Source organism: Sapajus apella, unplaced genomic scaffold (assembly GCF_009761245.1).
Source record: "Sapajus apella isolate SASKATOON/1434 unplaced genomic scaffold, GSC_monkey_1.0 scaffold4, whole genome shotgun sequence".
NCBI classification, from domain to species: Eukaryota; Metazoa; Chordata; class Mammalia; order Primates; family Cebidae; genus Sapajus; species Sapajus apella.
The window spans coordinates 19,555,557-19,582,365 of NW_022436944.1; the positions used below are offsets into that span (position 1 = coordinate 19,555,557).

At 34.4% G+C, this 26,809-nt stretch overlaps 2 long non-coding RNA genes across 2 annotated transcripts in view; one reads left to right on the forward strand and one right to left on the reverse strand.

The window, feature by feature from the left end:
- Positions 1–2,229: 2,229 nt before the first annotated feature.
- LOC116540382 lies at positions 2,230–9,008 on the reverse strand. The gene is made up of 3 exons (XR_004264413.1): positions 8,687–9,008; positions 3,773–3,845; positions 2,230–2,467 (listed from the first exon to the last, which is right to left on the reverse strand). It is a non-coding gene; the product is annotated as an uncharacterized LOC116540382 (long non-coding RNA).
- LOC116540376 overlaps positions 2,462–26,809 on the forward strand; it is a 68,957-nt gene continuing 44,609 nt past the window's right edge. Inside the window, exons 1-2 of the long non-coding RNA XR_004264411.1 lie at positions 2,462–3,429; positions 3,987–4,068. This is a non-coding gene — a long non-coding RNA (uncharacterized LOC116540376). The remainder of the gene's footprint in view (positions 3,430–3,986; positions 4,069–26,809) is intronic.

The window sequence follows — 26,809 nt, forward strand, 5'->3', positions numbered from 1 at the left end:
CCACTCCCAAGATTTATACCTAAGTTAAAAACTAAAAAAACATTTGATTGTCAAAAGTTCCATTAACTATCAAAACTAGAACATTTATTTATTTATTTTTATTTCAATAGCTTTAGGGGTACAGGAGGTTTTTGGTTACATACGTGAGTTGTATTGTGGAGAAGTCTAAAATTTTAGTGCACCTGTCAACTGAATAGTGTACATTGTACCTAATATGTAGTTTTTTGGGTTTTTTTCTAATGTGTAGTTTTTTATTCCTCACCTCCCTCTCACCCTACCCCCTTCTGTGTCTCTAATGTCCAATATACTACTCTATATGCCTTTTTGTATCCATAGCTTCACTCCCACTTATAAATGAGAACATGTAGTATTTGATTTTTCATTCCTGAGTTACTTCCTTTAGAATAATGGCTTCCAGTTCCACCCAAATCAATACAAAAGGTACTATTTTGTTCTTTTTTATGGCCAAGTAGTATTCCAATGTGTATATATACCACATTTTCTTTTTCTACTCATCAGTTGATGGGCACTCAGGTTTGTTCCATATCTTTGCAATTGTGAATTGTGGTGCAATAAACATATGCATGCAGGTATCTCTTTGATATAATGACTTATTTTCTTTTGGGTAGATACCCACTAGTGGGATTGCTGGATCAAATGGCAAATCTACTTTGTTATTTCCATCCGTTTTTCATACTGTTTTCCATAGAAGCTATACTAATTTAAATTCCACCAACAGCATATAGACATAATCTTTTCACTGCATCCACACCAACATCTGTTGTTTTTTGACTTTTTAATAATGGTCATTCTGGCTGGGGTAAGGTGATATCTTATTGTGGTTTTAATTTGAATTTCCCTGATGATTAGTGATGTTGAACATTTTTTCATGCTTCTTGGCCATTTGTATATCTTCTTTTGAGAATTGTCTATTCATGTAATTTGCCTGTATTTTAATGGGCTTTTTTTTTTCTTGCTTATTTGTTTGAGTTTTTTGTAGACTCAAAGGATATTAGTCCTTTGGTTGGATGCATAGTTTGCAAATATTTTCTCCCATTCTGTAGTCTGTCTGTTTACTCAAATAATGATTTCTCTTTTTGTTCAGAAATTTTTCAGCTTAATTAAGTCCCATTTATTTTTGTTTTTGTAAAACTAGAACAGTTACAAGAATTTGTTTTATGGAAAAAAATATCAAGTTTAGTTTTTAACCACCTGAGCTAATAGGCAGAAATTTAATATTTTATTAATTTTGGTAGTTATCTTTATGTTTCAGTATGTGGGAAAAATAGACATTTTCTATATACACCAACATAACTAAATGAAATTTAATTTAAAAATCAAAATATACATTTCATTATTTTCCATTCTTGTCTGATGTTAAGCATCACCCACCCAGAGTTCTTTGTGATAATTCAGATTCCTAGGGTTTATTCTGGAGCCATCAAATCAGAAACTCTAAGCCTGAAATAACACTCAAGGTTATTCTTATGATCAGATAAGTATGTGAAGAAGTAATGCAAATATTTCTCTGAGTTAAGCACATCTTTTAAGATTTTTAATCATTGCCAAACAACGTGGACCTGCTAAGAAAGAGGTTTTTATAAAAAATAATGCAACCGAATTTGAATAGTAATAAAGTTTACATTTTGTAAACAAAACCAAATTCAATTATCTTAATTTCTTTTAATCATCTCACACTATTCAGATCAGTAACATTTAAATTCATGAATTTCTCAGGTTCATAAGGTGCTTTGATTCTCTGAGAGTCAGAAAATAAGAAGTGCAAATCATTAGGTAAGGAGATTTTTAAGTATATAGCTCTATTGTTGCTGGTTTAATTTGTGAAGAGGTTTTAAATATTGATATTTTTTTCTTCAACAAATGATTTAAACTGTCTGCATATTGGTGCATGCCAAGCTATTGTGTGAAATTTTACCAGCTGGGAATTATCCCCTCATTCGCTGGTGTGATTAACACTTCCAGCTGTAGAATAATTAAAATGTCAATCAGTTCTGAAACAGAGCAAAACAGTTTCTCATTTGATCCGTCAGTTGGAAGGCTAAATGAAGGAGCACATCAGGTGTCTAGCTCTTCTCACAACAAGAGTTCACGTCCCACCTCTCTCTGTTTTCCTTTACCTCCCCTCTTCTGCCTTCACATACACAAACACACACTGTGGACTCTGGGTTTTGGTTGTGTTCAAATTTTGTTCTTTGATATGTCATCAGTCTTTCAAAATTTGTTGTATTGATTATCTTTAAGAAAAACTTTGGGGAATAATGAGAGCAGAAGGTTAGGAGGTTCTTGGATTTAAATGTGTTTTCTGCATGGTATGTGTTCCTCAAACCATGTAAACACACACTCCATTAGTTTTGAAACTTCTTTCTTCCTCATCTTACAGCACTGACATGATGTGCTTCATCATCACTTAGAACCAGAACATGAAGGAATGATAAAGCTTCTAGACCTATAAAAAACAAAGTGATGGGAAAGAAAATAGTCACAGCATGTTATTGATGTCTAATGTTTCTGAGTGTTTTAGAGTCTGTAGACTCTTGCACATAGTGGCTGGAAAATACAATATGGATGCATAAATTTAAATCAATACATCTCTGAAAGCCCCAGCCCCACTTCTGCTTCTTAAATTCTTTTTATAGGTCTCGATGCCTAGAGTCAGCAGCAGCAGCAGCGTGGCTTTTACATTTTTCGGTTAGAGTTCCTTTTAACTTAATTAAAGCTTTAATAGAAGTTTTATTTCCCTTAGAGGGTTACTCTAAGGTTTAAAGTGGCCTTAAAAATAAGTACCCCAAATACCTGTTCATCAAACATCCTTTTGAACTTTTTGCTTTACTCAGAAAAATATTACTAATCAGATAAAAATGAACTCTTTCAGATGAATATGATACTCTAGATAATAATCCCTAAGACTTCTATAGTGGTTGTTTTAGTAGTTCCTTTGAAGTCTTAAGAAGAGGTGATAGCAACATGTAAGTGAAAGGGTGTCAAATTGGTAGAAGCTAAAAAAGGTTGGGGTTCTGAGTGATGTCCTCTCATTTGAAGAAACCTTGAGCAACTCTTTAGGCAACACCTGCTGTGCTGGCAGGCCGAACCTCAGATCACATGGTGATATTACTGATTCATATGATCAAGTTCATACCACCCACAATACATTTACACGTATAGGCTTAACCTTTTAAATACCTTTGTCGTTTCCTTCCTTCTAAAGCAGTTGTGCACACAGTGCAATTTACTGAATGTTGGGATAGCACAAAATATTTGCTCTTTTCACTAATTTTCTTTTTTTCTCCCTTTTCAACACCCTAAACCTTTTCAAAGATTCCAGAGGAGTAAAAGCTGCTATAATCTTGATTCACTGTTATGGGCAATAGAATTATTTTGCTGATTGCTGGAATCATTGTTCGTATACATGTTAGAAAAATAATCTTTTCCCCCAATTAATGTGTATTCATTGAGAGGCTGAGATTGCATCAGCAAGGGCTAGTCCTCTACCCCCAAATATTCATACTTAAAAAGGAAATTTGGGATCCAATAAGAGAGATGAGACTATGATTCAATTAAAGAAATTGTCTTTAAAAAGGATGATGAAATTCCTTCAAGTACAAGATTTGCTCTTTGAGTTGTTATAAACTTCTTATTGTTGGAATTTTACTCTGGGTAGCAGAAATTTTAATGTTGATGAATCCCAAATGCAATTCCCTGGGCTGTTTTTGAAGACTATGGAACATTAGAGAGCAAAAAAATATAAACTTACCCAAAAAAGTCAGCACTGCATCTGAATGGGTTCAAAACAAAATCAGTCCATATCTTGATGCTGTGTGCATTCTCTGAGAACACAATAAACACAAATGGTGCCAGAGGGAAAAGAGAAAGGGCTTCTGTTGACTTCAAATAAAGGCGGTATCTGACAAAAGGGGAAGCAAATGATACCTTGATATGCCATTAACAAATGCCTTGTATATCTACAGCTGCATTCTATGAGCACTTTGGAAATTAAAGGATTGCCAGCTTTTCCACTTTGGGACAAAAAACATTTGTGCTAAACAGCCGGTAAGTAAATGCAGTAAACATATTTTTACAGTGAATAGAATTGGTTTATATTTTGGGGACTGATTGTGAATTTCTACTGCTTCTTGATTAGCAAACATTTGGCAGTTCCCGAGTCTTTAGACATTAAAATGCCAAAACAGATTTTTATTCTCAGACTGAGCTCCTATATTTTTTTCATTCCTCTAACAATTATCCTCAAAACATTTGAAAGCACTAAAATAAAACGTGTTCTGAAAACACATTCGGAAATGTTTTACCTGTGTGACTTTAATAAGCATGTAAATAAGAGAAAATACTGGGTTGCTGTCTAACTTCCTTAGGGCAAAGATGAGAACACAGTACATACGTAATGATTGTTGGAAATGTTGGTGGGCATTTCCTGGGGCCTTGCCTTGGGACAATGGAAGGTTTTATTGCTGAACATCAAAGCTGGTAAAAACAGATGTCTGTGCACAGTCTCTTGGGTGTATCTCCTAGTAGTAATGTTCCTGCTAATTTTTAAAAATCAATAAATTTCTAAGAGGTTTAAAACTTCTCAGTAATGATTTCTATCTCTTTTTAAGAGTCATGTCCTTACACATTTTTTGTGTTGTTACATTGAAATTATTGGAGGTTTTTTCTTTTAAATGATCATTTTAAGTATCTTACACTTTTACGTTAAAAAATTTAAGATTAGGAGATTGATTATATTTGTTTTGCATTCATCCATTGATTGTAATTTTTAGTTGAGTAATTACATAGAAACCAATGTTTTAATCTGCCAACTTTATATAAAACTTGAAATTTCAGAGAAAACAAGTAGGCAAAATAGCATAATTTTTACACTGGCTCACATCTTGGTTGCAATGCAGGATTTTGCATTCTTCTATGATTGAGTGTGTATGTGCATGTGTATTGCGTGTGTGTGTGTAATTTTGTGTATGTGCATAAGTGGAGGTTGTGATTTTATCATTATAATTAAACTTTTAAATTAAAATGTAATGGCATGTATTAATTTTCTATTGCTTCTGTAACAAATTACTACAAATTTAATGGCTTAAAACAATACACATTATCTTATAGTCCTGGAGGTGATCAGTCTGAAATGAGTTTCACTGGGTTAAAACGAAGTATTGATGGGATTGCATTTATTCTAGAGGCTTTAAGAGAGAATCCTTTGTTTTTCCTTTTCTGTATTCTAGAGGCTACTTGTTTGTATTCCTTGGTTTTCAGGGAATCTTCAAAACCAGCCACTCCATCACTCTGACCTCTGTTTTCATTAGCACATTTCTTTCTCAGACTCTGATTCCTCCTGCATCCCTCTGACAAGGACTCCTGTAATTACATTGGTCACATCTGGATACAGAGCCATCATTCTGACTGCTACTGGCATAAAATTTACTAAAATAAAATCCTTGCTACTCACCTCTCCCTTCAGTAAATCTTCCCATGATTTCTTATCTCTCCTGAACTCCAGTATTTTTATCCATATAGTTCTCCTATTTACTTAAGGAAATTATTCTTGAGTATACATGAAATTTATGCTAATGTAACTTGCTCAACCTTCCCCAACATGCCTACTTTATAAACTTTGGACTTTTCCTTGCCCCCTTCCCTGTGTGAGTTCGGAGCATTACTTCCAGCACAAACTTCTTCTACTCACATCTTTTTTTCTAGTGCTGCTTCAATTTCCTGAAATGGAAGCACAACTTTCTCCTGGAGGTTCCATTTCTCTAGAGGACCTTCCACTGGAAGTAAATTCTTTTCTACTTCTTCAACTTAAGGTGCATGGAAGGAGGTGCCTTATTCTTTATTCCTTGACGCCTCTTCCACATCATTATTCTGCAACCACCATCTAACACCACATCATTATTCTACAACTACCATCTAACAATCCCTCCTCCTTTGAAGTTGATGATATCTGGTGGTTGCTTTTCTTTCCTCATTTTCGACATGATATGCTAGCTTCACATTCACCATATATTCCTCATTTTATTTATTATTTTATTCTTATGATTTATAGGAATCATTCCTTAGACACTTTGTTGTCCATATTGCTATCATCTACCAAACTAGTTTCACCTTTAACATCAATAGCCTTTATTATCACCTCCCCATATTGTCCCTTACATATGACAATATTCAAATCTTGAAATTACTCGGATATAATGAGATGAAAGATGAACTCTAACGTTCCACTTTGAGACTCTACCTTTCTTCTCTTCCAACTCTTCCCTTTTCCTTTATTTTTTCCTGACCCTGTTTTTCAATTTTGCCTGATTCCCTGTCTCTAAACTTCTCTATTTTCTCTATCTTTTGGCCTCTCCTATGAGTCCGTATTCATATTCTGGAGCAGTACTTCTGAAACTATCTGTGAGGTAAAGGACCAGTTTTCATTTCCCAACCCACTGTCAACTGATGTTTCATTAAAATATAATAATCATTAATTTTACTTGAGAATTGAAAAAGACAAGTACATACAAAATGCAAATAATATTTTTAGAGTCAACAGATGTAAATTTTCTGTTACGATAATCAAAACAAATAGAGTAGAATAAAATAATTATAAAAATCACACATAACACATTGAAAATGTGCTTGTAAGTGACTAATATAGCCATTTTACTTATGTTTGTATGATATTCTTCAATCATAACCAACTGGAATTTCATTGAGATTGCACTGAATTTATAGATTAAGTTAGTAAAAACTGATATCTTGACAATACTGAGTTTTCCTATCTATGAACATGGAATACCTCTCCCCTTATTTTGTTTCTTCCTTAATTTCTTTTATTAGGGTTTATAGTTTTTCTCATATATATTTTGTTTACATTAGATTTATATCTAAGTATTTCATTTTAGTGTGCTAATATAAATGGTATTCTATTTTTATTTTCAAATTCCACTTATGCATTGCTGGTTTATAGGAAACTAATTTATTTTTGTATACTAACCTTGTATTCTGCAATCTTGCTATAATCACTTACTAGTTCCAGTTTTTTTTTTGTTTTAAATTTTATACATAGATTATGTCATCTATGAACAAAGAGTTTTATGTCTGTGTTCCTAGTCTGTATACCTTCCTCAAGAAGGTTTCCTAAGAAAAGTACACATAAGTCTAAAACCCACCAGCCTTCATACTAAATACCTGCATGCTTTCTTCAATTTTCTCCTATGTTTTAGTCATTTTTATTCAAACACAGAATGATATTTAATTTACCCCCTCTAATTACTTTCCTCTTTTCTTTACTGACTTCTATTCCCTGCCTCCTGCTTCCACATTTCTTTCTGTTCTTTATTCTGTTCTTTAATAAGATACGAATATGACAACTTTAATATGTAATCTGTGTGGGTAAATTAGTATTTTTAATTAGGACCTCTACATTTCATTCCATCTTATTTTTAATTCCTCTGGGCAATTCTTCTTATGTTTTTATTATTTTAATAAAAGTATGAACATCTGTTTTCCCAAGCCTATTTATGTTCATTTCTTGTCCCGTTTCACTAGTACCTGCATGTCCTCAGTCAGCTAGGATAAGTATCTAGGCCTGTGGTTTTTTTTTTTTTTTTTCTTTTTGTATAGGCAGAATTCTAAAATGATGTCTGTGATTCTTGCTCCTGAAATACAAAACTTTTTGTAATCTCCTTTTGCATGCAATTGAAACTTGTAACTCACTTGTAACCAGTAGAATACAGCAAAGGTGAAGGGAAAGCTTAGGTGTATCTAAGGTCTTCAGTTAGTTGATTTTGAGTTAATAAAAGGGAGATTATCCTTGGTTGGCCCTACTTAATCATGTGAGCCCTTTAAAAGAGGCTCTAAGCCTTTTCCAAAATAAGACACAGGAAATAGCAGATACTCTCTCCCTTTCTGATACTGGAGAAGTAAGCTACCATGAATTTTACAGCCAAACAAAAATGAATTCTTTCAACAACCCGAGGAAGCTTGGAAGTGAATACTTCCTAGTGAGCTTTCAGATGAGAATACATCCCAATCACCATTTTGATTTCAGCTTTGTGAAACCTTGAGCAGAGTACCCAGTGAAGCTGTGCCCAAACTTCTGACCTACAGAAACTTTGAAATAATAAATATGTTTTGTTTTAAGCCACTAAATTTGTGGTAATTTGTTATGCAGCAGTAGAAAACTAAAAGACTAATTTCTTTCAATTTCCACATTCACTCTTAAACTAATTTCTGTCTCTTCTACCTACACAATATCTCTTACTCCCATCTTTCACCTTCTCATCACTACCACTTTGGTTTATTTATTTATTTATTTTATTTTCTATTACTAAAATGGCCTTTTGAACAATCTCTGTCCTCTCCAGCCAGTTCACTCTAAGAACCACTAGAAGCACTAATTATGCCATTCTAGCTGTGAGAGAAGATGCTCACTGTGGTTATAAGTAGAGAGGTTGATCTAGTGGTCTTGGCAGAAGAGCATGATTAGATGAAATTTCCAGGGAAGAACTATTAGAACAGGTGGCTGGAATGGAGATGGTAGGACTCTGAAGAAAGTTAAGGAATTGAGAAATCACTGTGACTATGTTGCATAGGCTATCCAAGTAGACATCAAAAATAAAATATGCTGATTATTTTAACATTACAAATATAACAAGCTGAGAACAAATGAAATTACTCATTTTATGTTGTTTCTCATGCCTTCTTTCATAGAAACTTAGTAAAATTTTCCCTTTGGCCTTTTGAGAAGAAAGTTTTAAAAATGTGCACTTATATAACTCAGTACAACTTACAAAAGTCATGTATTACAAAGCCCATGCAGAAAGTTGATATCACATTAAAAAATTCTGTAATTATCAAGCCTTCCAACCAAAAGTGAGTCAGTCAAGCTCTTTTATACAAAAGCTTATTTCCACTAGGAAAAAGCAAATGCCAGTGTTAATCAAACCAGCATGGAATTTAATTAGAACCCCAAGAACAAGCGGATAGGCTTAGCACCTTGGACACATGAATATCTTGTTTCTAAAGATGACCTCAAAAGATTGCATAAAAATCAAGCCCAGCACAAGTCAGAAGTAACTAATTAACTTCCCATTTTTCCCTTAGTAATTTAGTCTTCCTCTTTAAAAATATTTCTAAACTGAGAAATCCCCATTAATTGCTGCATATTGGTTGTTTAAATGTGGGTAATGATCCTTTACTTGATTGTATATGTCCATCATTTAATTTATTATTTATATGTGCTTTATAAACAACTGTCAAACATGAAGCAACTTTAGTTGATGGCCTCATTAAATTTGATTGTAGATATAGAATTTTAGAGACTGGAAAACTTTCTGACACTGCATGGAAAATATTTTCTTATCAACCTTGCAATTAGGGGAGAAACTGTGCTTACCGCTCCCCCAGATATTATTGAGGGTGGCTGCTTCATGATCTCAAACCTCTGGAGGCTCATAGTGGAAATGGTTGGGAAGAAGGCACTACATCCAAGCAGACTTTCTTGTCAATAATTACTTTGATGTTTTTGGTTCTGCTCTCACCTATTTTAGATGTGAGTTCTGCCTACTTAGTGGTTACCCAGCCCCAGCCCTGATGAAAGGGAGGTTAGAGGTTGCCTCAGACGTTGCTTTGGCAGTTTGTTTGTTTCGTAGAATTGGTCAATCTACTGATGTCCTACAATTCTCTTCACTGACCTGAACAAATTAGACTCTGCTCTTCCTTTAAATTTCTGTATAGAACCCTGAAAACTGTTCTACACTTTGTCTTTTGATTTCCCCCATGCTTCTAAGTTTCTTATGACCTCTGGATTCTCCCTTTGGCTTTGCAGAACACCACTACTTCCAAACTCTAGAGTAAAATTCCTGTGAAGACTGATACCTCAGAAGTGACTGCTTCACAGATAGACATCTCATTTTTTAATTGAGATTTCAACTATTTAACACTTATCATGTTAACTCATGATACTCGCCTCCATTTGCTCATAAACAACAAAACAATAACAAAAATGATTGGTCACTGAGTGCTAACAAGAGGCAAACTATTAGAGATATAGACATAATGAATAGGACTCTGACCTTAAGCGGTTGGTAAATAAAACAGAAATTTAAAAAATGAAATAAATAAGTAAGGTTACTGCTATAGAAATAGATCACAGGCTACAAATTACAACTGGCCCTGGGAAACAGAAAGGCAGCACAGGTATAGCAAGGGACCTTTTACATATAGGTAGAACCTTGTTGGAGGTAATGGTGAAAGCCCATGAGCCCTTGCTTTGGGCTGCTCTGGTGAATTGGCACTCCCCTTCACTGTTTCGCTGACTAGATGACTAGAGAGGCCTTATGGAACTGTGTCCCCTTTTCTACTTGCGTGAATCATTTACATTGCTTGTTTGTGAATTTTAGCAAAATAAACTGAATGCAAACAATGCCATGTCCAAGTAATCTCGCTTGACAATGTTTGAATCTCTATCAGACTTTGCAGTCTGCCTACTTTATTCCTTCTTTCAGTTCAACCCCAGAAAAGACACAGAAGTTACATTGACAAAAAGTGTAGGCCTGAAGAACTAAAGCAAGACTGTTAGAAACCATTGGGCAGGGAGAGGTGGATTTGTGCTTGTGTGGAGGGAAATAGCTGGCAGGGCTGAAAAGGTTTGCATGCACAGCATGGAGACTGCTTAGGAGAAGAGCTTTCAATTGTGCTCTTTTCTCATAGTGCCACACTGGCTTGCATAGATGTTTACTTCCTCCTCATTTTTGACAGAAAAGCAGCTGTGACTATGTAGGGCTACTGGAGTCAGTAGGATGACTTCAGAGAGGCTCAAGACCAAACAGACTGGGAGGCTAGCTTCTGAATAAGCCCTGATCCACTCCCCTCCTGCCACCACCCTCACCCAGCTTGAAATAACCAAACAATAGAGGAAGGCTCTGGGAGAGAGCTGTGTCATAGCAGAGGCTTCCCTGAAAGCCAATGCCATCTGTTGGGTTGGGGGCAGACTATGGCTCCTCAGCCTCTGCCCTGTAATATATCTATCTCTCCCACCTTTAACTAGGCCAGGAGCAGTACATGCTCTACCTCATACACATTGCCAGTGAGATACTGGATATGCCCAGGGAAGACATGCTGGCAAAAAACTCAGACTTTTGAGGGGCAGAGTCATGAAATAGGAGAGTCAACAAAATGAGCAAATCAGACTAGATAAACCAGATTTAATTAAAGCTTCAAATCAAGAATTAAAAATAAGAACACTATCCTCTAATAATATAGAATAATAACAAAATGAGGGAAATACAAGCCATTTTAAAGAAACACAAAGTAGAAAACTTGGATGTAGAAAGAAAATAAAAGGTTAAAAATGAATAATTATACTTGAAAATGCATAAATGAGAGGATGAGGTCAAGAAACTCTCATGAAAAGAATAGGCAGGAATTAAGAGAGAAAAATTTGAAAAGTTAAGGTATGAAAAATTTAGTACTAGAAGCATCAATATCTAAATATTAGTAAACAAAAGAGGAGGAAATATTGGATGGAGAGGAAATTGTTAAATAATCATGCATAATTTTTCAGAATTAGAGCAAAATAAATAAATCATGTTGAAGAGATTCCTAGTATGACAAATAGGATAAATAAGGAAACATTTACATCTAGACATATTTTAATTAACATCAACCATATCAAGGATATTTCAAAAGCTTGTGGATAGAGCAGGATCTTCATAAAAGAGAAAGACTTAGATTGACTTTAGATTTCTCTTAGTGACACAAGAAGCAAGAAATGAGGTCACAATTGCAAAGGAAAATAATTTAAACATGGGATTTTATTCTGGTTTTTATTGTCAAATATTTGTGACAAACAAAAAGATAAAGAATAATAAACATATCTACTATAGATTTATGAAATAATAAATCATTACTTTTTCGTGGGAGCATTTTGCTTGCCCACACCAATCACATTCCTTCCCAGTATTTTGAGTTTGATGGTCATCTTTCCATGCATGTGTTTATATGTTTAGTTGTTGTGGATGCATTTCTAGAAAATGTGTCATTTTTTGCACATTTTTAAAAATAAAGCAGCCAGGTATTTTATTATCATTAAGCTATCATTTCTTTGGTGGCAGGGAGGTTTCTTCATTTGTATAAAACAGCAGTCGTCAAAGAGTTACATGGAAAAATTAAGGTAATATTGATTATCTTCTCATGCAAGCAGCTAAACAAAATTTATTTCCACTGTAATTATTTCCAATGAACACTTCCTTAATATGCTGATAGAAACTCAGTAATAGATAAGTATAGTAGTTGCAATATCATTTATGGCCTTTACAATACAACTGTAGTCTTAAAATTACATGTTGTTAGAGCTATTTTTCACCACAGATAGTACTAGAAACTCTGAGCCTTTTGCTAGACTCTAATTTGAATATCACCCACTGATTGCGCAAAAGATGTAAATTGTGTTTATGTACAATCATTGATAGGCTAATGAAACTTTTCTTCCAATATCATAGTTCTAAAAACAGACACATAGATTAATGAAACAAAATAGAGAATCCAGAAACAAATCCATACACCTACAATGAACTTTTTCAACAAAGATGACAAGAATATATAGTCTCTGCAATAAATAGTGGTAAAGACAGTCTGCTTAATAAACAGTTTTGGCAAAACTGAATATCCATAAACAGAAAAATAAAACTAGATGCTTATAACTCACCATACACAAAAATCAAATCAGAATGAATTAGAGAATGATGGTTTCCAGCTTCATCCATTTCCCTGTAAAGGACATGAATTCATCCTCACACAGCAAACTAACACAGGAACAAAAAATCAAACACCACATGTTCTCACTTATAAGTGGGAATTGAACAATGTGAACACATGGACACATGGAGGACACATCACATGCCAGGGCCTGTTGGGGGATGGGGACCTAGGGGAGGGATAGCATTAGGAGAAATACCTAATGTAGATGACAGGCTGATGGGTGCAGCAAACCAGCATGGCACATGTATACTTATGTAACAAACCTGCACGTTCTGCTCATGTATCCCAGAACTTAAAGTATATTTAAAAAACTAAAAAAATGAATTAGAAACTTAAATCTAAGATGTCAAACTATGAAACTACTATAAGAAGACATTGAGGAGAATCTTCAGGACATTGGTCTGGGGAAAAATTATTGAGCAATACCCCACAAACACAGGCAACCAAAGTAAAACTGGACAAACGGGATCATATTAAGTTAAAAAGCTTCTGCATGGCAAAAGATACAATCAACATGAAGAGAAAACCCACATAAAGGGAGAAAATATTTGCAAACTACCTATCTGACAAAGGATTAATAACCAGAATGTATAAGGAACTCAACTGTATAGGAAACAATCTATTAATCTCATTTAAAAATGGGCAAAAAAACCCCTGAACAGACATTTCTCAAAAGAAGACATACAAATTTCAAACAGGCTTATGAAAAGGAACTCAACATCATTCATCATCAGAGAAATGCAAATCTAAACTGTAATGATATATTATTTCACCCCAGTTAAAATGTCTTAGATACAAAGACAGGCAATAACAAATGCTGGTGAGTATGCAGAGAAAAGGGAACCCTTGGGCACTACTGGTGGGAATTGAGTGCACCCTCTATGGAGAACAATTTGGAGGTTCCTCAGAGAACTAAAAATTGAGATGCCATATGATCCATCAATCCCACTGCTGGATATATACCCAAAAGAAAGAGAATCAGTGTATCTAAGAGAGATCTGCATTCCTATGTTTGTTGCAGCACTATTTACAATAGCTAAGATTTGGAAGCAACCTAAGTGTCCATAAACAGAGGAATGGACAAAGAAAATGTGGTATACACAATGGGGTATTATTTAGCCATAAAAATGAGATCCAGTCATTTGCAACAACATGGATGGAACTGGAGATCATTATGTTAAGTGAAATAAGCCAGGTACAGAAAGACAAACATTGCATGGTCACACTTATATGTGGAATCTAAAAATTAAAACAATTGAACTCGTGAACATAGAGAGTAGAAGGGTGGCTACCAGAGGCTGGGAAGGTTATTGGGGGTTGTAGGGGAGGTACAGAAGGCTAATAGTTACCAAAAATAAATAGAATGAGTAAGATCTACTATTTGATGGCACAACAGGGTGACTATTGTCAATAATAATTGTACATTTTAAAATAACTAAAAGAATGTAATTGGCTTGCTTATAACTCAACAGATAAATGCTCGAGGAGATGGATACTACATTTTCCATGATGTGCTTATTTCACATGGCATGCTTGTATCAAAACATCTCACATACCCGTAAATATATATACCTACCATGTACCCATACAAAGTTTTTAAATGATAATTTAAAATAAAAAATAAATAGATCTTATAAATATCAGTATTTACGTTTACAGAGAAAAAAGCCAATAAAATGAAATGATACAATACACAATGGAAAAAAAATAAAATATTTTTTATTGTGCTAAGATATAAAATAAAATTTACTATATTGACCAATTTTAAGCATACAGTTCAATATTGTTAAGTACATTCACATTATTGTGCAACCATTACTGCCATCTATCTCCATAACTTTTTCGTCTTCTCAAAATGAAGCACTGTGTGCATTCAGCCCTGACACTCTATTCCTTCCTTTCCCAAACCCTTGGCCACCACCAATCTACTTTCTGTCTCTGTTAATTTGACTACTCTAGGTACTTTGTATAAGTAGAATTGAACTATCTTTGTCCTTTCATGACTGGCTTATTTCACTTAACATAATGTCTTCAAGGTTCATTCATTTTGTAGCATGTGTCAGAATTTCCTTTTTTTTTTGATCTGGAAAATATTCTATTGTATATTTATATCACATTTTATTTATCCTTTTATTCATCAATGGATACCTGGATTGCTTTCACATTTTGGCTATTATGAATAATACTGTTATAAACTGCATGTACAAATATCTCTTCAAGTCCCTGCTTTCAGTTCTTTTAGACATATACCCAGAAGTGAAATTGGTAAATCGTATGTTTCATATTTTGAGCAAATGCCATACAGTGGCTGCACTGTTGTACATTTTCACCTGCAATGCACAAGGGTTCCATTTTCTCCACATCCTCACCAACACTTGTTAGTTTCCAATTTTTAAGTAATTGCCATACTAATGTTTGTAAAGTAGTATCTTATGGTTCTGATTTTTATTTCCCTAATGATTAGGGATGCCAAGCATCTTTACATTTACTTATGGACCATTTGTATATCTTTTTTGGAGAAGCATCTATCCATGTTCTTTGCTCATTTTTAAAATCAGGTTGTTTGTTTTTTGTTGTTAAGTTAGAGTTATTTATATAGTCAATATATTAATTTCTGATCAGATATATGATTTGCTAAAAGTTTTTATTTTAATATATAATTCATAAAAGTTTTTAATTTTATTAAAGTCCAATTTATCTACTTTGATGGGAATAGACAGCTTCAAGAAGGAGGGTATGCATCATCTTTGCAAGAGAAATAACAATGAAAAGGTTTGAGTCTAGGTTTCAGTGGAATGAGTTGGGATGATGGGGCATGGGGCAATGGTAATTGCAAGTTTAGATTATAGCTAAGATGTTTAAAAGAAAGAAGCAAAAGAGAGAGTGGTAGGAAAAAGGTACTAGATCAAGGAAGCAAATTTCTCCCTGCCTCTTCATCACCTTCCCTGTCCTCTCCAAATCCTGGTGCAAACATGAGTACTGTAAAATAAAATTCCAGCCAACATTTTCATCTTTATGAAAGAAAACTTTGTTTTTCTTTTTATTATGGGTATGACCTGAGTATATTAATAGGTTTTAGAAAGAAATCAGGGAAAAGGGGAGGGTCAGAAGATAGAAGAAAGAGGGGGAAATTGTTTAGTCAGGTCCTAATCCAAAAGTGAGGGAATGGAAGGAGAATAAAGGCAAAGGATTATTAGGCCTAGCCAACGAATAGGATTATCTTCTACTTCAAATAAGATAAACATAAAAAATAGAGGAAGAGAAAATTTATGTGTGATAGAGGGAAGTTAAAGAAATTCATGTTGTAGAATTTCTCTTATATCTCTGTGAATTAGGAAACAAAATCATCTGCCAAAGGTAAGGTGTTGGGTTAGGAGTTGGAAACAGAAATAAAAGAAACAGGCTGGTCATGGTGACTCACGCCTGTAATCTCAGCACTTTGGGAGGCCAAGGTGGGTGGATCACCCGAAGTTGGGAGTTCGAGACCAGCTTGACCAACATGGAGAAACCCCATCTCTATTAAAAATCAAAATTAGCCTGGCATGGTGGCACATACCTGTAATCCCAGCTACTCGGGAGGCTGAGGCAGGAGAATTGCTTGAACCCGGGAAGCAGACGGTGCCGTGAGCCAAGATCATGCCATTGCACTCCAGCCTGGGCAACAAAAGCAAAACTCTGTCTCAAGAAAAAAAGAAAAGAAACAGAATTACCAAAAAATGGCATTTTTCCCTTGTTTTGGAATAGAACCAGCTTTAGTATGTTTTAGTAAATTGCTGTATCTCAACTACCTGAACTGCCTTCCCTGTTGTAAATCTCTCTTTACAAGTAGAAACCATGGCAAGCAACCTGTTACAGAATTCCAACTGAGTACTAAATGCATTTTATTCTTTAAAACCTACTCAATGATCACTAAACAGATGGCCTTTCACAGTTAGCTTCACCAGAACATCTTGTCTGGCCAAGCCTGTTTAGCTTTGAAGATGGCATAAGTCATAGCAGTTTTCACATTGGCCTGTTTCTCTCTTGTAGGTCTGTTTAGCTAGTAATTATTTATATGAGCCTAATAGCTTTTTAAAAAGCCAAGTTAATGAGGACAAGATGACTGCCAATTTTCTTCTAATTTCTTCTTTTACTAAATATATTACTTCTAAAATATAACTCTGATTACTCTACTTTCTTACTTAAAATGTGTCCTAGGCTGCATATCTTAAGTTGGAATGAAGCCATTGCTTTTTATGACCCTCAGGTCATTATGAGAGGCCCTCAATGTCTCTGCATGACTGGACCTCTGTCCACGCTGCAATCCTATTCTGTGGTGGAGAGCCTTACTCTCCAAGTCATGCATCCCAGTTGTGTCTTGGAGCCTTCATGCAGGCTACCCTCTATACCTATATCACTCAACTCTTTGCACATTATCAATACTAATTTGTTATCATGTTTCATGTCTCAGCTTTGATATCACTGTTTCTAATGGCTTAAAGCTCCTATTATGTGCTCTCACAGTATGTTCTTTTTTTTTAATTGCCTCCATTTTTTCCATCTCTTTCTGTATTTTAGCCACAGAAGTCCATGAACCACATCTGAAGGGTCACTGTTCTCTCTGTATGCCTTATACATAGTGCCTGGCATATAGCATGAATTAAGCCATGATTTTACTATTTCCTATATTTGAAAAAAGATTTTATAGAAACAAATTAGAGCTTGGAGAAATTATCCAATTTTGTTGCCCTTTTTACTACCTATGTCGACTTGTGATATTATTTAAATTTCTTTGACCCTTATTTTTCTTAGCTGTAAAATGAAATTGTCTACCTACCTTCCTCATTGTTGTAAGATATAAATAAGGTCTAGTACAATGAATAGCATAAACAGGGAAAAATAAATGATAGATTCTATCTTATTTTTTCCAATTAAAATATGAACGCCAACATTGTATCATTGTTTTTCTCCTTTATTTCTTTTTTTTTAATTGCATTTTAGGTTTTGGGGTGCATGTGAAGATCATGCAAGATTGTTGCATAGGTACACACATGGCAGTGTGATTTGCTGCCTTCTTCCCCTTCACCTATATCTGGCATTTCTCCCCATGCTATCTCTCCTTATTTCCTTTTTATTAATTCTATCAAGATGGCAGCACTGGTGCATTCAAAAAGAGCTACTTACATAATTAGTTGAGATAGAAATAACAACTAAAACTAGCTAACATTTATTAAGCAGTTACTCTGTGCTTGGTATTGTGCTAAGCAGTTTATACATACTATATTGCTAGTGCTTATTTGTATCATTTTATTTTCTTTCCTTTTTTTTTTTTTTTTTTTTTTTTTTCTGAGGCGGAGTTTCGCTCTTGTTATCCAGGCTGGAGTGCAATGGCATGATCTCGGCTCACCGCAACCTCCGTCTCCTGGGTTCAAGCAATTCTCCTGCCTCAGCCTCCCGAGTAGCTGGGACTACAGGCGTGTGCCACCATGCCCAGCTAATTTTTGTATTCTTAGTAGAGATGGGGTTTCACCATGTTGACCAGGATGGTCTCGATTTCTTGACCTCGTGATCCACCCGTCTCGGCCTCCAAAAGTGCTGGGATTATAGGCGTGAGCCACCGCGCCCGGCCTCATTTTCTTTATAATATTTGGGATTGTGAAGGATGTAGCCTCCTGCTTATCCTGCAGTCAACAATGGCAATGGAAGATGAGACAGAATCTTCTTAGTTATCTTGACATTCAGATGGATATTCATTAGCGCATGCCTATTTTTTTTTTTTTTTTTTTTTTTTGTATTCTGTATCTTTTTCAGAGTTTTAGTGCACAGTAAGAAGAGAAAAGATCTATTTGGAGAAATGGACTGTCAGCTGCTCCCGTCCCACACTTCTTACCCACAAAATACACCAATTCTAAAGCTATTACCAGTATGTCTTTTTCTTATCAAAGATATCACCAATTTCTGGGCCGTTATTTTCTTGGAAGTCCTATAAACACACTGGATATTTTAATATCACTAAGATTTCTCATTGTGTATGGGATGTGTGTGTATTATACATATGTATGTATATGTAATATGCATATGTATAATATGTGTGTGTATTATACATATATAGGTATACATGCATATGTATATATATGTGTGTGTGTATTATATACACATATACATAAAATATTCTGCTTATTGTTTTTTCTGTTTTTTTCTTCTGTTACTACTGTAGGTTTTTAGTTTCTTAAAGGCAAGAACTATGTCTTTTTTGCATTCCTATCCTCAGAACCTAGTATTGTACCAGAAACATAGTAGACTCCCCAAAATTATTGTTGAAAGAATACATTTTGAATAAATCATTCCCCTTTACTTGTACACATGTGTGTACACACACATGAATACTTTACATAATTGATAGGACTGTCACAATTTTGCTAAGACATGTACTTGAAGAGTATTTGTATCTTATAGAGATTTACACAGATTAAGTAAAAGACACTGTGTGAGCAGTGATGACCCCTGAGGAAAGTTGCTGCTCTGAGAACAGCTGGGAGAACAAGGGATTTCAAAATAAATAGTTGTGCTTCTGTGTTGAAGATCAGATGGATGAACAAAAGTGGAACTAAATTTGCCAAGAATGACCTTGGCTTTTTATTCTGGACTTTGAACTAACCTTATTCTCCTATCTCAGTCAAAATAATTTTCTCAATTAAGGTCTGTCAAATAGACACGCAAAAAATGACCTTCACGGGGTAGTCCTTAGGAAAAGCTAATAAATGATTGCAAAACTCTGAGACGAGGAAAGACACTCAGTGAATCTTGAATAATAAATCAGAACCTTTCTGAGCTAAGTCAAACTAAGAGGCATTTAATTTGGAATCTTCCAACGTTTGGCTATCTGCTCAAGGAAAAAGATTTGCAATAAATGTATATATGAAAGAAAAGCTGACAGTTGAAAAACTAAAATGAAAAATAATGACATAATGTTAGGAGATGCCTTCAAGGAGACAAGTTCTCAGAAAGTTGAGATCTCAATTTAGAACATTTCCTTCTCTCTAATTGTTGTTCTGTGTGCTGCTGCAATATGATGAAATGGCCATAAACTTAGTGTGATAGGCTTGCAGAATAATTTAATTATAATTTAACATTTACTTTTATGCTATGCAATTACTTACATTGCTTTTTGCTGAAGACAATACATTTAAGCAGCTGCACACAATGAAAAAATAGCTGACAGGGTCAATTCTAAAGTTATACTAAGGTTTAGTTACATTCCTTTTTTACCCAGTGGACTTAACAAATTAGGCAACATGAGAAAGAAAATAGACAAGTATTCCGGAGCCCTTGATTCTATTCTAAACCAGCTCTTTGAGTTTTGTAGATTCTGTAATCTTTAATGGGGTAAGTGGCTTTAAAAAAAATCTATAAATATTATCATTGTATGGTCGATATTTCTTTCAATCACTAACATTCTGTGAGAATGATACATGCTGATGTGGCTTATTGAATCAAAGAAATGCTGTGTCATTTATGAGATTAAATTTGTCTCCCAAGCCAGTCATCTGCACATATTGGGTGTCTACTCTATGGTAATGGGCAAGACTAGTCCATGATGTTAGACTTTTATTCTGTATTCTAGGTTTCTTTATATTATTTCTCTTCCTGGAAGTCTGAATCACAAGTGATTTTTACATGAGCAGTTTTACTGCAAGATACTTGTTCTCTGGTTATAATGTCAATATGACCATTTGAAACATCACTGAAGACTTTTTGTTAAATACTATTTTCATACTCACTCTTGTGACTTCAGTATTAAAGATTCTATGTTAATTTAAAAATTAACAGGGATGGATGTATTTTACTACCAACTTATCAATTTTGACTTGTATAATTTAGAATTTGGGGTTATTCTGAAAGTAAGCAGGCTTTGTTAGAATTAGAAGTTCCAAGTAAAGGGCATAATGTAGAGGCTGATAATTTTAAAGCTTTCTGGAGACGGAATTTATTTAGTGTATTCTTAGAGTACACTAACAGCTTTGTTTTAAATAGCGTTATTAAGATATAATTAACATAAAAACTCACTCATTTACACTGTACAATTTAAGTTTTTGTCGTCGTAGTGTTTCTAGAGATAAGGAAGGTTAAGAGTGACCTTCCTGCTTCTGCTGTTTTCTGTTTCCAAGGTGTCATGTTTTGGAGTAGGATTTTCCTGTACTCCATCACTAAAGTATTTATTAATTTAGTGTATAACAAAAGTTAACATTTCAGTTATTTCAGTTCAGCAGGAAAGAATGTTTTTGTTTTGTTTCTGTTCTTTTTTTTGGGGGGGGGCAGAGATGGGGTCCTCACTCTGTCACACAGTCTAGAATGTATGATCAGGGTCATTGCAGCCTCAAATTTCTGGGCCTGAGTGATCCTCATGCCTCAGCCTCTCAAGTAGCTAGGACTGTAGGTATGTGCCACCGTGCAGGCTATTTTTCAAAAAAAAATTTTGTAGAGATGGAGTCTTGCTCAGGCTAGTCTTGAACTCCCAGTCTCAAATAATCCTCCTGCCTTGGCCTCTCAAAGCACTGGGACAACAGGCATGAACCACCAGCTCAGCCCCTAATGTTAAGTTTTAAGAATATTGATGTAGTTACGTAGCTATCACCACGACATAATTTTAGAACATTTTGGAAGTCCTAGCCAGAAAAAGCAGGCAAGAGAAAGAAGCAAATGGTGTCAAAATACCACGACCTAATTTTAGAACATTTTGGAAGTCTTAGCCAGAAAAATCAGGCAAGGGAAGGAAGCAAATGATGTCAAAATAGGAAAAGAAGTCAAACTATCTCTCTTCATGGATGGCATGGTTCTATACCTAGACAAATCCTAAAGACTCCACCAAAAGTCTCCTGGAAATAATCAACAACTTCAGTAAAGTTTCAGGATACAAAACCAATGTACAAAAATCAGTACCATTTCTGTATACCAATAATGTTCAAGCTGAGAGCCAAATCAAGAACTCATCCCAGCTACAATAGCCACCAGAAAAGTAAAATACCTAAGAATATATGTATATATATAAGCTAAGATGAAAGAGCTGTGCAAGGAGAACTACAAAACACTGATGAAAGACATGATAAATAACACAAACTGAAAATCATTCCAGGCTCATGAATTGGTTGTATCAAAGTTGTGAAAATGGTCATGTTGTACAAAGCAATCTATGGATTGAACTCGATTCCTGCCAAACTACCAATGTTATTTTTTACAGTATTAAAACAAAAAAACTATTCTAAAATTCATATGAAACCAAAAAAGCACTTGAATAGCCAAAGCAATCCTTAGCAAAAGAACAAAGCCAGAGGCATATATTATCCAACTTCAAACTATACTTTAAAGCTACGGCAACCAAAACGGCATGATACTGGTACAAAAACAGACACATAGACCAGTCAAACAGAATAGAGAATCCAGAAATAAGGTCACACACCTACAGCCATTTGATCTTCAACAAAGTCACCAAAAATAAGCAATAGCAAAAAGACTCCCTATTCAATAAATGGTGCTGGGATAGCTGGTTAGTTGTATCAAGAAGGATGAAATTGGACGCCTACCTTTCATCATATACAAAAACTAACTCAAAATGGATAAAAGATTTAAATGTAAGATTTCAAACTATGAGAGTCCTAGAAGAAAACCTAGAAAACGCCATCATGGACATTGGCCTTGGGAAATAATTTTTGACTAAGTCCTCAAAAGCAATTGCAACAAAATCAAAAATTGATATGTGAGACCTAATTAAAGAGCTTCTATACACCAAAAACAAAACAAAACAAACAACAACAACAAAAAAAACAACCAAAAAACCAAAACTATCAACAGTGTAAACAAACATGTAGAATGGGAGAAAATATTCATAAACTAGTTATCCAACAAAGGTCTGATACCCAGAATCTATAAGGAACTTAAATAATTAAACAAGCAAAAACCAAAAACCCCATTAAAGAGTGGGCAAAGGTTATGAACAGTTCTCAAAAGAAGACATACGTGCAGCCAACAAACGTACGAAAAAATAACATCATGAGTTAATGCAGGAAAAGAAAGCCAAATACTACATGTTCTCTAGTATAAGAGAGAGCTAAACATTGGGTACTCATGGCAACAATAACAATAGGGACTACTAGAGGGAGAAGGAAAGAAGGGCAAGGTTTGAAAACCTAACCATTGGGTACTATGCTTACTACCTGGGTGACAGAAACACTCATATCTCAAACCTCAGCCTACACAATATGCCTGTGTGACAAACCTGCACATGTATCCCCTGAATCTAAAATAAAAGTTGAAATTGCATTAAAAAATTTTTTAAATTAAGTATTTATCGACATAGGAGAATAAATATTTAGAAAGTTTTCATCCCTTGGAAAAGAAACCTTATACCATCAGCCTTAAGCAATCAATTCCCATCTACTCTCCCCACTCCCACCCTTGCTTCTAAGCAAACCTTAATTGACTTTGGGTCTCTATGGATTTGCTTATACTGAATTTCAAATAAATGAGACAAAAAATATGTGGATTTGATCCTTTTACTTAGCAAAATGCTTTCAAGTGTTAGTTATGTGGTAGCATGTTATCAGTACTTCATTTTATTTCCAAATTATATACAAGGAATAGATATTCTAAATTTCATTTATATATAAATCAGTTTGTTAACATTTGAGTTGTTTCCAGTTTTTGGCTATTAGGAAATATTGCTGTAAACATTGTTTATAACCTTTTGTAAGAATCTGTGTTTTTCATTTAATTATGTTTAATATTTTGAGGAAGGACTAAACTGTTTGTCAAAGCAGCTGCACAATTTTGCATTCCCGGTAGCAATGTATGAGGGTTCTGATTTCTCTACATTTGTCCAGTACTTATTGTATTTTTAATGATCACCATTCACTGGGGATGAGGTGATATCTCTTTATGCCTTTGATTTGCATATCCCTATGAATAATGGCTTTGAGCATCTTTTCATATACTCATTGGCCATTTATATATATTCTTTGGAGAAATGTCTTAAGTCCTTTGTCCATTTTAAAAAAATTATGTTGTCAGGCCAGTCATGGTGGCTCATGCCTGTAATCCCAACACTGTGGGAGGCCAAGGTGGGTGGATCACCTGAGGTCAGGGGTTTGAGACCAGCCTAGCCAATGTGATCTCTACTAAAAATACAAAAAATTAGCTGGGTGTGGTGGTGGTTGCCTGTAATATGAGCCACTTGGGAGGCTGAGGCAGGAGAATTGCTTGAACCTGGAAGGCAGAGGTTGCAGTAAGCCGAGATTGTGCCATTGCACTCCAGCCTGGGTGATAAGAATGAGACTGTGTATCAAAAAAAAAAAAAATTGTATTGTCTTTTATTATTAAAATGTAGAAGTTTCTTATATATTACATTTGTTATTTTCCAGTTGTTTTTATGATAACCATGTTAGCTGATATGAAATGGTATTTCATTGTGGGTTTTTTGGCATTTCTCTAATGACTAATGATATTGACTATCTTTTCATTGGTTTATTGTCCATTTATATATCTTTGGAGAAATGCCTGTTCAAGTCTTTTGCCAATCCTTGAATTGGATTGTTTATTTGATGTAGAGTTGTTGTTCTTTATATATTCTGGATAATAAGCTATTAACAGATATATGGATTGCAAAAATTTTCTTTCATTCTGTTTGTCATCTTTTCACTTTCTTGATAATTTCCTTTGAGACACAAAGTTTTCTAATTTTGATGAAGTCCAGCTTACCTATGTTTTTCTTATTCAACTTACCTATGTATTTATTTTATTGCTTATTTTTATTGTTGTATCTAAGAATCAATTGTCAAATCCAAATTCATGAAGATTTACCTCCATGTTTTCCTGAGTTTTGTGCTTTTAGCTCTTATATTTAGGTTATTCATCTATTCTAAACTAATTTTTGTATATATTGTTGAGTAGAATTTCATTAAAATCACTTCAGATAACTTCATTATTTAGCAGGTAGACATTTAGTTGCTTCAATATCACCTGTTGAAGAGACAATTCTTTCCCAATGGAAAGAAATTAACACCTTGTCAAATTTACATGCATGGATTGGTAATACATGCATGGATTTATTTTTGGACTCTCAATTCCATTTGTCTATATTTTTATATGTGCATGTGTATGCCAATAGTGCACTGTTCCAATTACTGTGTGTGTATACAACTTGCATTGTAACACAGACCATTTGCAATCCATATGAATTTGAGAACAAATTTTTTTATTTCTTTAAAAAAAGGCTTCTGAAATTTTGATAGGAATTGCATAAATTCTGTAGATTCCTTTGAGTAGTATTGAAATCTTAACAACATTAAGTTTTCAATTTATAAACATAGGCTATCTTTCTATTTATTCCTTTAGCAATGTTTTGCAGTTTTTGGTGTACAAGTCTTTCACCTTCTTGGTTAAATTTATTCTTAGGTGTTTTATTCTTTTAAGTGCTATTGCAAAGGAATTGCCTTCTTAATTTACTTTTCAGATTTTTCATGGATGACGTATCAGAACAACTGATTTTTGTGTGTTGATCTTGTATTTTGTGACGTTGAAGGATTTATTTATCAGCTCTTTCAATTTCTATAGATTCTTTTGGGATTTCCCCTATATATGGTCACTTCTGTGAATAGATATAATTTTATTTCATTCTTTCCAATTTGAATGCCTTTTACTTTTTGTCTAATTGCTCTGCCTAAAACTTCCAGTATAATGTTCAATGGCAGTGGTGAAAGCAGACATCCTTGTCTTGTTCTTGATTTTAAACGGGGAAATCTTTACGTCTCTCAACACTGAGTATGATGTTAGCTGTAGGTTTTTCATAAGTGCCTCTTTCTCATGTTAAAAAACTTACCTTTTAATTCTGGTAAGGTTATAATTTTTGCTTTCAGCCGTCATATATTTTAAAGAACTCAGAAGAAGAAAAATAGTCTATCTCCCCATATAGTTACCATTTCTCTTGTTCTTCTTTTATTCTTGAAGTTGTCATTTTCCTTATGTTCATGACCATGTTGCTTGTAGAGGAGCCCCACAATTCTAGTATCATTTTTCTTCTCTCTCAAGTTACTCCTTTAGCATTTTTTAGGACAGATATACTGGTAGCAAATTATCTTAGGCCTCCTGTATCTGAGAATGTGCCTATCGCAACTTTATTCCTTAATATTATTTTCTCTGAATATTGATACTTCTTTTACTTTAAAAATATCGTCGGGGAGAAATGCCAGATGTAGGTGATGGGGAGGAAGGCAGCAAATCACACTGCCACGTGTGTTCCTATGCAACAATTTTGCATGTTCTTCACATGTACCCCAAAACCTAAAATGCAATAAAATAAATAAATGGGAAAAAAAAATATATCGTCCCAATACCCTTTGGACTCCATCGTTTCTAATGAGAAATCCACTGTCATTTAAATCATTGTCTCCTATAAATAATATGTCATTTCTTTCTGTTTGCTTTTAATATTTCTTTGTAGTTAATTTTCAGAAATTTGTGATATTTCTGGGCATGGATTTATGTGTGTTTATTTTAGTTGAGGTTAGCTGAGCTTCTTGAATCTGCAAGTTTATGTTCCTAATCAAATTCGGTTACACTTTCAGCCATAATTTCTTCACCTTTTCCCCTACACTTTGTTTTCTTCTTTCTTCTGGCACTCTGATTAAATAGATATTACACCAGTTGTAGTCTGACAGATCCATGAGCCTCTGTTTAATTTTTTCGATCTTTTTGTTGTTGTTCTGAGTGGATAATTTTATTAAGCTATCTTCAATTCATTGACTCATTGTCTTCTTTATTTGGCTATTGAGTCTTTCTGGGAAATTTTTGTTTTAGTTTTTGTGCCTTTCTTTTTAAAAATTCTTATTTTTTTAAATATTTATTTCCTGGCAAAGATATTCTATATTTCCGTCACTTTAAAAAATATTCACCTTTACTTCTTGAAGCTTGACTATAATAGTTGCTTTAAAGTCTTCATCAGTTAATTCCAACATCTGCATCATGTCAGGATTGGCATTTGCTGATTCCTACTTCTTATGCTGACTAG